Source organism: Ciconia boyciana, chromosome 7 (genome assembly GCF_034638445.1).
Source record: "Ciconia boyciana chromosome 7, ASM3463844v1, whole genome shotgun sequence".
In the NCBI taxonomy this organism is placed as follows: domain Eukaryota; kingdom Metazoa; phylum Chordata; class Aves; order Ciconiiformes; family Ciconiidae; genus Ciconia; species Ciconia boyciana.
Window position 1 is genome coordinate 68098357 of NC_132940.1, and position 10227 is coordinate 68108583.

At 54.1% G+C, this 10227-nt stretch overlaps 1 long non-coding RNA gene across 6 annotated transcripts; it reads left to right on the forward strand.

Annotated features, from left to right (window-relative positions):
- Positions 1-269: 269 nt before the first annotated feature.
- LOC140654649 (uncharacterized) lies at positions 270-9954 on the forward strand. 6 transcript variants are annotated; one of them, XR_012043483.1, is made up of 9 exons: positions 388-776; positions 892-1002; positions 4052-4142; positions 5221-5387; positions 6027-6100; positions 6707-6828; positions 8005-8103; positions 8480-8620; positions 9664-9954. It is a non-coding gene; the product is annotated as an uncharacterized lncRNA (long non-coding RNA). The 6 variants fall into 6 exon arrangements; XR_012043479.1 differs by lacking the exons at positions 5221-5387; positions 6027-6100 and adding an exon at positions 270-312 and having other exon boundaries at positions 448-776; XR_012043480.1 differs by lacking the exons at positions 5221-5387; positions 6027-6100 and having other exon boundaries at positions 8480-8654.
- The last annotated feature ends 273 nt before the right edge of the window (positions 9955-10227 follow it).

Consider the following 10227-nt stretch of genomic DNA (forward strand, 5'->3'; position numbering starts at 1 on the left):
CCCTTTGGCGGGCGTGGGAGTGCCTTCTGCCCGCTGGCCGCCCGAGGGTGGCGGGACGGGAAGCCTGAAACTGCCCGCTGCGGCAGGCTGCCGGTGTGCCGGAGGCGAGCTGGGTCAGGGCAGCCCCAGGGAGTTGCCCGAGAGCTGAGAGAAGGGAAGAGGGGAAGAAGGCGGACACCCCCCCAGGTGCAGACGCCGGGCGGCTCCCCGCTTCCAGAGCTCCTCCTGAGCCTCCCCCGGCCCCGCTTGCCCCCCCACGCACAGCTGCCCCCAGCTCCAGCCCCTCCCCTGAAGCCTGTCCCGTAGCCCCAGGTCGCCTCCAAGCCCTGTCATGACAGTGGCAAGCTGGCCTTCTGCGCGTCTCGAGAAGCCCCTGCGGAAGGAGAGGCTTCAGCCGGGGGCGATCTGCGGTAATAACGGTGTCTGCTTCTTCTTTCCCTCTCCCAGAGGCTGCGCTGAGGACACGGTCGTCCCTTCCTCCCCTGGGGCTGCCGGTGACGGCACCCGCCTCAGGCTTGCGTGGGTTGTCTGTGCCTGGCCTCGCTCTCCTTGCGGCGTGGGGGCGAAAAGGGACGGGCGGAGCGCTTGCTGGCTGTGGACAGGAGCTGCCGCGGTTGAAGCTGGAGAGACCAGAGAAAGCTAAAGAAGAAGAGATTGAAGGCCGGCCGGCCAGCAGCTGCCTCCCACTGCAGGCAAGAGAGAGCCTGCCTCTCCGGGTGAGGAAGGATCCCTCCTCGTAGTCCACAGCAGGCGAGGCCGCCAGCGTGCACCGTAGGGTCTGTATGAATAACCCAAAGCGCAGTACAGCTGCATAGTGTACAGGCGAGTGAGGCTACCTGTCTAGCAAGCCTCATCTTGTAAGAGCCACGAGACATCCACATATTCTCTTAGGTGGAAGACAGCCAAGCAACCGGAGTTACAGAAGAGGAAGGGAGGAGGGAAGGAGACAAGAAGCGTCTGAACTGGCAAAGTCTCCTGGTAGTGCCGAGAGCGAGAGCTGTGGTGAGTCCCGGGCCCTTGGGGCCCTGTCGCCCCTCTTGTGCGACCCAGTCCTTCCCTGTCCCTCCCCGGCCCCCTCTCTTTCCCACACTGCTGTGATTTGGGGTTTTTTTGGCTTCCTTATACCTATCTTCTTCTCTCTGTTCTTGTGTCCTGCTCCCTCTCCTTCTTTTTTTTCATTCTCTGTCTCTGTCCTGCACCCATCGCTTTTTTTTCCTTTTCCATCTCTTTGTCCTGATCTGCATCTGTCTCTTTTCCCCCCACAAATTCTCTGGCCTGTTCCCTGGCATTCTTTTCCTCTCTGCACCTGTACATGCAGCTCCGTGTCCCTGCCTTCCTATCTCTCTCCCTCCTTCCTTCTCTTTCTCTCTCTGTCCCTTTGTCTTGCTCACTGTCGCTGGTTTTTTGTCATTGTGTATTGCTCACTGTCACTGTTTTTTTCCATTCTGTATCTCACTGTCTCCATCCTCCTTCCTGTTCATCTCTTACTCTCTCTGACCCTTTGTGCTGCTCCCTGGACCTTTTTTTTTTTTTTGTCCTCTGTCTCTCTGCAGGGCTCTTTCTTTCTCCAACCCCCTGTGCTTCTCACAATCTCAGTCTTTCTCTCTCTCGTCATTATTCTTGTCTGTCGCTGTCTTGCTTCCTGTCCTGTAGTTTCTTGCTATATCCCTTTGTCCTGCTCCCTGCCCATATTCATGTTCCTCTCTGTCCTCTTGACCATCCCAGGTTTTTTTCTCCCTCTCCATCCTGCTGCTGTCCTGATTGTTCTTTCTCTGCCCTGCTCCCTGTCGCTCCTTCTGTCTCTTTTCCTCTGTCCCTGCTGACTTTTTCTCCATCTCTGTCCAGACCCCGGTCCCTTTTTTTTTCCCTCTTGCTGTCCCTCTGCCCTGCTTCCTCTCGCTGTCTTTTCTATCTTTCTCTGTCCCATTCCCTCTCCCATCCTTTCTAACTGTATCCCCCTCTGTAGCTGGCTGTCCCTTCTTTCCTTTCTCTCTTCCTCAGCATTTTTTCTTTCTCCATATCTCTCTCTCTCTGCCCATCACAGCTGTTTTTTTCTTCCAATGCTGTCCTGCTCTCTGTCCCTTTTTTCTCTCATTCTGTCATGATCCCTGTGTCTATTTTGAATTCCTCCATCTCTGTCCTGCAGCCCATTGCTATTTTTTTCCTCTTCCATCCCTTTGTCTTCCTCCCTGTCCTTGTCTCTCTTTCTCTTTTTTCTGTCTCCCGTCCTTTTTTCCTTTCTCATTCCATCTCTCAGTCCTGCTCCCTATCCCCTCACCCCTCTCTTGTTTTCTCTGTGCTCCTTGCCTTTCCCTCCATTTCTCTGCCCTGTTCCCTCTTTGGTTTTTTGGTTCTCTGTCACTCTGTCCTGCTACCTGTCACTGTTTTTTCTCACTCCATCTCTGTCCTGCAGCCCGATGCTGTTTTCTCCTTCTCCATCTCTCTGTCCTGCTGCCCATCCTAGGCTTTTTCCCCTCCATTTCTGTCCTGCTGCCTGTCTCCGATTTTTGCCCATCTTTCACTTTGTCCTGCTTCCCTGTCCCTTGTTTCTCTCTGTATCACCTTGTCTTGCTCCCCGTCCCTGTCTTTCTCTGACAGCCTGCATCCTGCTCGTCGTCCTTCTTTTCCCCCCTCTCTATCATCCCCCATCCTTCTTCTTGTCTTTCTTATTTCTCTTTCTGTCCTTCTGCCCCAATGCTTCTTTCCCCACCTCTGTTCTGCTCCCCGCCCCGTTTTTTCTGTCTTTATTTCTCTGTCCTGCTGCCTGTCCGGTCATTTCTTGCTATACCTCCCCGTCCAGCTGGCTCTCCCTTTTTTCCTTTCTCTCCTTCTCTGTCCTGCTCCCTGGGCCTTTTTTCTCTTCCTCTGCCTCTGTCCTCTAGCCCATGGCTGTTTTTTTTCTTTTTCCTTCTTGGTCTCTTTGTACAAATCTGACCCTTTCTTGATTTCCCAGTCCCTTTGTCCTGTTCCCTGTGGTTTTTCTCTCTCTGTCTGTATGTCCTGCGCCCTGTCGCCGTCACGTTCCTCTGTTCTTCTTCCTCTCCTTTCCCCCCCACCTCTCTATCCCTCTGTCCTGCTCGCTGACCCTGCACTTTCTTGCTCCATCTCTCTGCAGGGCTCCTCGTCCCTGTTGTTCTTGATTTCTCTACCTCTCTGACCTTTTCTTTTGGCCGTTCTTTCTCTCTCGGCAACTCAGTCTTCTCCCTGGTCTTATTTTTCTCTTTGCAGTCCTCTGTCCTGCTCCATGTCGCTGTATTAAATAGGGGCGGGGTGGGTGAGGGGCCGGGCGCGCTCTGGGGCTGTGGGCGCGGCGGGCCATGGATGTGGGATCTTCTGGCCAGAGCCTCCGCGGGCGGGTGCAGGCTCTGTTCCCTTGGGACTGGCGGGGGAAAAAGCAGCCCTGGGCCGAGCGCTCTCCTGGGGTTCGTCGGGGGGTTTTGGGGCCGAGCCCGTGTGCGAGCGGGGGGAGTAGGGGCAGCCCCATCTGGCTCTCAGGTTCTGCTTGTGGGGCTGGGCAGCCTCTGCCGCTCCCGGCGCAGGTCGGGCAGCGGCGGCCCGGGGGGCTCCTGCGGCGCCGGGCGGGTGCCGGTGGCCGGAGTGGCGGGGAAGGGCCGCGGCTGCGGTGGGCGGGGGTTCCTGGAGGCGGCTGGGCCCGGCTCCCCACGGGGGTGCTTGGGGCTGCGGGGGTTTGGGGTGTGGGCCCGGCACCCCAAACCAGTGCTGGAGAAAGCAAGCCGGAAGCAGCCGTGATAAAGCGATGCCCTGCCTGTGCTGGTGTGGCCCTGCAGAGGTGTGGGGCCGGGCCCTCCGCAGTGCCCAAGCGCTCCCAAAAAGTGCACGTGTGGCCCTGGGGGTGCAGGGCTGTGGGGTGGCTCCGCTCCCCCCACCCCGCAGCATCACGCATGGGGACCGCAAAGGGGTCGGAAAGCAGAGAGGGTGAGCTGGTTTGGGGCCTGAAAATGGAGAGCGGGTCTTGTGTTCGCGGGGCTTGAAAAGAGGCTGAGGTGGCTGACTTTGGGGCTGAGAAACAGCTTGAGTCGTGCGTTTTCAGGACCTGCCAGAGGGGACCGAGCGGTACGTTTTTGGGCTGAGGAGCAGAGGTGAAGTGCTGCATTTTTGGGACTCGAGAACAGGCTGAGCAGGTGGGTTTGTGGGCTCAGAAATGGGAGCTGGTTTGGGGGCCCAAAGCAGAAGCCAGTTTGGCTGTTTGTGCAGGGCGGGGGGAGGGCATTGGGGGCTGCGGGGGAAAGCAGAGGGTGGGCAGGGTGCACGGACCCTCCCTGGAGGGTGGGGGTCTGGTCGCGTCGGAGCCCAGAGTTTGGGAGGCCGGCATGCCCCGGGCCAGCCTCACGGTCTGAGGTGGTCTCTGGGGGGGGAAGGGTGCTTTTCAGACCCCGCACGCCCTCTTGGAGCCCAGCTCTTCTTTGTACGCTGCTGAGAATAGTTCTTAAGTACTTAATCGTGCAAAGTAATGAATCGGTATTTCCACAGCGTACAGCTGTGATGTTTAATAGTCATATTCCAGTTCTGACAGCGACCGCTTTCCGACCTTGTCCAAAGCCCAGACTGTGGCAAATAGCTGGAGCTCGTAAGGAGAAGGAGCTGAAATCCAGCGGAGCTTCGGTGCGGAGCTGGAGCTTCGGTTAGCCAGAGCTGTAGCGAGGAGGAGCTGGAAGGAGATGGGGTGTCCGCTGTCTGGAGCGTGCGTTAGCCAGAGGCAACGTTAGCTGAGCGGGGGCGGCCGTGAGCCGGAGCGTCTATTCGCTGGAGCATCCGTCGGCCGGACTGCGCTCCCAGCGGGGCTGCAGAGCGGCCGGGCGCAGACCGGGCTGTCCCCAGCCAGCGTCTCTGAGCAGCAGGGAGGCGAGCGGTCCTTCTGCCAGCGGGGAGCCTGGCCTCTTCCCTCGGGGATTAAATCCACGCCCTGCGCCCCTCCCTGCGTGGAGGGCGTCTCCCGGTCCCGTTCCTGGGGGTGGGAGCGAGGTGGGGGTGCCCCGGCTCTCCTGGGGCAGCCCCGCTGCGAGGGGGCGCGGGCGAGGCGGCAGCGGGAGGCAGCGGTGTCTCCCCGGTACCTGGCAAAGGGGAGAGGGGCCGGTCGGTTGGAGCTCCCGGGGTGCACGGCCTGGCCCTGCAGGGCCCCTCTGGCAGAACCCTCCCCTGTGTTTTCCCCGTCGGCTGGGTGTGACAAACAGGATCATTTTTTGCCTCCTCTTTTCCCAGTGTCACCTTCGGCGTCACGTGCAGAAAATCCCGCGTGGTCGGTCCCGCTTGCCGCTCAGGGAATCGCGCGTATGGGGCCGGGGGAGCGGGGAGAAACCTTTGCGAGTTCAGGGACGCTACAGATGCTCCGCCTGAGAAAAGGCAAATCTGCTGCCAGTGCAGAAAAGGTGGTGAAGACCTGCGGGTAACAGAGCGTGCCTCGTTCCTGGGTTGGTCCCTTGGCAGTTCCGAAGGTTTTCCTTTCGGGTAAAAGAATGAACTTTCATCTCGGATAAATGAAGAGCTGCCTGTTACCTTCTTCAGGGTCAAGTGTTTCTCTTCTGTTTGTTCAGACTGACTTTATGGGCAAGTTGGCAAGAGCCTTTTCTTTTTATATGCACAACTACACTGTTAGTGAACTATGGTGTCAGTAGAGTTAATTTTGGAGCACCTAGATCCCAGTAGAAATAGAATGAGTGAAATGTGATGGAAACTGACATTTCAACTTGATTTTTATTTCTTTTTTTTTTTTTTTCATTAGAGCGTTGATGGCATGCTGTGCTGTGGGTCAATCCGCATTCTCTTCCGTGGAGCCTTCAGTCTAGGACTTTAAAAAAAAAAAAGAAGTTTGTCCTTCCAAAACAGGACTAGTCATTCCTAGGCTTGAGGTGTAGACTTGGAGGGTCTCTGAAGTCCGTGATCAGGATTACAGTGTTGCTGCTCTTTGTCTTCACTTTTGTTAATTTCCCCACTGCTCGGTGGTGGTTGGGAGCCCCGAGTTGTCATTTTTTTTTTTTCCGTCTCTAACACGTTTTTTTTCCCCCAAGGAGACGCTGCGTTTAAAAGGGAATGAGTGTCCTGGTTTCGTCTGGGATAGAGCTAATTTTCTTCCTAGTAGCTGGTATAGTGCTGTGTTTTGGATTTTAGGATGAGAATAATGTTGATAACACAGTGATGTTCTAGTTGTTGCTAAGAAATGCTTCCACTGGTCAAGGACTTTTGAGCTTCCCATGCTCTGCCGGGCGCACGAGAAACTGGGAGGGGACACGGCCAAAAGAGTTGATGGAAGCTGGCCAAAGGGCTATTCCGTGCCATCTGGCGTCACGCTCAGTATGGAGACTGGGGGGAGTTGGCCGGGGGATAGGGGTCGCTGCTGGGGAGTGGCTGGGCATCGGTCGGCGGGTGGTGAGGGCTTGCATCCCTTGTTTTTTCCTGGGTTTTGTTCCTCTCTTGCTCTCTTGTTGTTTTCCTTCTCGTGATAATTCATTCTTCTTCTTATTTCGTTCCAATGATTCAACTCTTCTTATCTGAGGCCACGAGTTTTCTGAGTTTTGCTCCTTGGCTTCTTTCCCCCATCCCCCTGGGTGGGGGAGGGTGAGCCAGCTGCTGGGTGGCACTTAATTGCCGACTGGGGCTAAACCACAACAGTTAGTTTCCTCCCAAACATGTCCGTCGATACACTCGAGTGATGATTATTAAACCCACCAAAATGGCACCTGTCTTACAGATCTGGACTCCTTCTGAACACGTATCCATCGCACGCAAATGTCATTGGGCTACAGATCATCTGCACTTCACGCTTTGACAAGACGGCGTGCTGAGACAGGGATGAGCTCTGAAAGAAAAAAGGTACAAGGTCACGGGGTTTTTGGTCTGTTTTTTTGTGGGGGGCGCGTGTGTGTGGTTTAAAAAGAAGAGCGCGACGTTGAGTGGCGGCAGCCTGCAGAGCTCTCTTGCTGCCTGAGCTCTCCTTTTCTTCTCTCTCACTCCTCTTTCATGACTGTAATTGGAATTTGGACAACGGTAGAAGAGCGGGTAAGTTACTTGCCTGTGTAGACGTGCTGGTAATCCCAGGAAGGTCAATGCTTGAAGCCGTAGTGAATAACTTGGCCGCAAGTAGAATTTCCGAAGGAAGAAAAACAACGGGAAGCAAATAGCAAGTTACCGAGCAATTTGCGTGGGTCCACCACGTGGCAGTTTTATTGCCAAACGCTGCTGGGCAGTATGCTCCAAGCGGCTCTTTTTTTGGTAAACGTGAATTTTCAGGAAGTTCAGGGTTGTGCGTGGCAAAACGTGTCCCTCTTTATGTATGCCGCTACGTAAACGTCCAGCGGCAGGGCTGTTGTTCCCTGCTCTCGATACTGCCACGGTAGTGCTGCAGTATTTGGACCCAACAGAGGGCTTTAGGAAGGGAAGGAGAATGCCTGTTTTCTGTGAGGGCTACAAATGCTGACCCTTTTCTCCGCCGCTTTCCCGTGCGCGCGATGAAGCGGTGTTATTTTTCTCCCTTGTTCCTGGTCTAAATAGTTCTGAAGCTGTCGCTGCTGTGGGATTGCACGTGGTGTTTCTAGGTTTTTGTGGGGTTCTAGTTACGGATCGCTTCTCCTGTGGCGAAGTGTCAAGATAAGGTTTTCAGTGTAAAGCTTCAGAAACTACATCCGCTGAAATCAGCGTAGGTGAAAGTGATGTTGCGCGTGCAGCTGTGCTCGCAGGGATGCTCGGCGGCTCCTCCTCAAAACAGCGAGGGGCGTGTGGCCGTCCGGAGGGTTGCGCTCTGGGTCCGAGGGCGTGCCGTCTTCTTGCTGCGCTTTTTGCTGCGCAAACCAAAGCTGCCCGTGAGTCAAAAAAAGGCACGGTTGTCTAAAAAGTGCCCAAGCTCTAGCGGCCTGTATCATCAACTGCACCGAAGACGATGCAAAACACTTTTTCCTCCGCTCAGTTGTAGTCTTCACCAAGCTTCACCAAAAAAGGAGGCTTTAGATTCCTACCCAGCTTTATGCTAAAGGGTTTTTTTTCCTCTCTCAGCAGAATGTCAGCCGCCACCATTTCGCCGCGGTCGCCCTTTCTTCTGCCAGGAAAGTGCAAGATGGACAGAAAGGATCCGTAGTGGTCTGCAAGTCCACGGTACGTCTACGATGTGTGCCTGCGTTTTTCCTAAGGTACTCGTAGCGGGGACTTGAAAGTTAAGGTGAAGCATGTGCCAACTCTCCTTCTGTAGTTTTTCTGTGAAGTATTTCAACACAAATACTACAGACAGAAAAAGGCGTGTTCTGGAGCGTGCCTACGCAAAGCTGACTTCCCTCCGTTTCTTTTCTCTTCCCGAAAGCGTAATCTTCTGTTTCTGTGCGCTTCCTATGAAATGATACTGTGAAAATAATTTTGTACTAAAAGAGGAAAGAAACTGTTGGGAAGAGTTCAGCTGTTCAGAAGAAAGAGCCTTTGTTTTCCTGGGAAAAGCTTTCTGCTTTTTCAGTCAGTAAGGTTTTAAAATATCTTGTAGGAGTACTTGAAAAGCCTTACTGCGATCCTAGCATCCGTACGAAAAGCCGTCAAGGTCAAAGAAGAGACGTGGCCAAAACGGGACAAATGGGCGTCGCCTCCGCGTGTTTTCCAGGCTTTCCCAAGAAGCGTTAGCAGCCTTGTAAGTACCGCCAGTGAGTCCTGATGTGGTTTTGGTGAGTTACTGCTTCGAGAAGGTCCTTTTTCCTGAAGCTACGGTGTGTAGTTTTTGACTTCAGTTGGAAAGAGATTTTCCCGACTGGCAGTCCTTCTCATTCAAAGAAGTTGCATTTGATGAACTTCCCATCGGAGCGGCTGGACGTGCCAGTAGAAGTCATCAGCAGCAAGACTTTTCACTCTCTTTACAAACACCGAAAAAAGTCAATTTCCTTCCAAGGACCCAAGGCCAGCACGTCTTCCAAAAGTTGGTGGCATCGCTGGTCTTTGGTTCTCAGTTGTAACAGCTGAGATATGATCAAAAGGCGTTCCTCTGCATGCTTCGGTACAGCCAAAAGCATTAGCAAATCTGCCGGTCCCTTTTGGTAGCCTGATGTATTGCAGCACTGGGGATTTGATTTCTGCGCCTCCTCCCCTCCTCCCCCCCCAGTGAAACCGTCTGGGGGATCTCTTATCTCACTGACTTTTCTATCAAACGGAAACTTTAAAGAGGAGTTAAAACGGTGTCATTGACAAAGCGACTGGCACTGTTGAAACTGTAACTGCCCAGTAGCTGTGGCATGCAACTTAGGAGGTGTATTTCAGCAGTGAGGTATTTGTTCTCCATGTTTCAAGAGAGAGGCAACTGAACGTTACGGGGTTTTCCCCGGTATTTTGACGGCGTGCTTGGCAGTACTTTATTTCTGCCCCTCTTTCCATGGCGCATTTCCCTGGCGCTTGAGTAGCGTCTCTCTTGGGCAGCGCAGCTGGGCAGATGTCACTAGGAGGGACATAGCGCACAACCCCCCCCAGTCACGTTATAACCGTGCATTTTGGAGAGAGATGGTTTAACGGTATCCCAGCTGTGCAAGGTAAATGAATGCAAAAGGAAACTCAAATGCTTTTCTAGTGTAAGTCTTGTTGTTGGATGTATATAAACATACGGCCACCTTTTAGCGTAGAGTGAATTACTGAGATGTGTTCTTTATTTTCCATGTTACTCTCTAAAGGTTTACACTTCCCTTTCAGCTTTCTTGACCGAGCGAGCAAGACGTGCAGCAGCAGCAGCAGCCGCGAGGGCCGTAGCCGTTGTGGTGGATCCGTAAGCGTAGATTCTGATGACGGTCCGGCCTTGTCCTGCAGCCTCACCGGGCTGTCTCTCTGCAGCAGTGCTGGAACGAAGCGATGAGACGTTTTCCAAGAGCAGCAAGAGCGTTCACTTGTAGGTGAAGAAGGTGTTGAAAATCCTACCGCTTGGTCTCAATAGGGATTTGAAGCGTTGCAGTCAGTGTAGCTGTTAAAGCGTGCGCTGTATCTGGAGCGGACCCGTTTCCCTAGAATCCTGCTTTAGCTCAGCTCCTCTCCTATCCCTTATTCTGACTGAATCCCTGTACTTTCTGCTGTGCTGTTTTTTTTCATGTGCTGAAAGGGAATGTGGGGTTTTTGTTTTTCAGCGGTCTTGCTGTAAGCGTCTGGTGGTGCTCCCTAGATCCGCCCGGCCAGGTTTCCCTGCGGGTGGTGAAGCATGGTGAGGGTCAGGGGCCAGCCCTGTGGCTGGAGGCTCCTGGCTCTGTGTGCGGTGGGTGCCCCGCA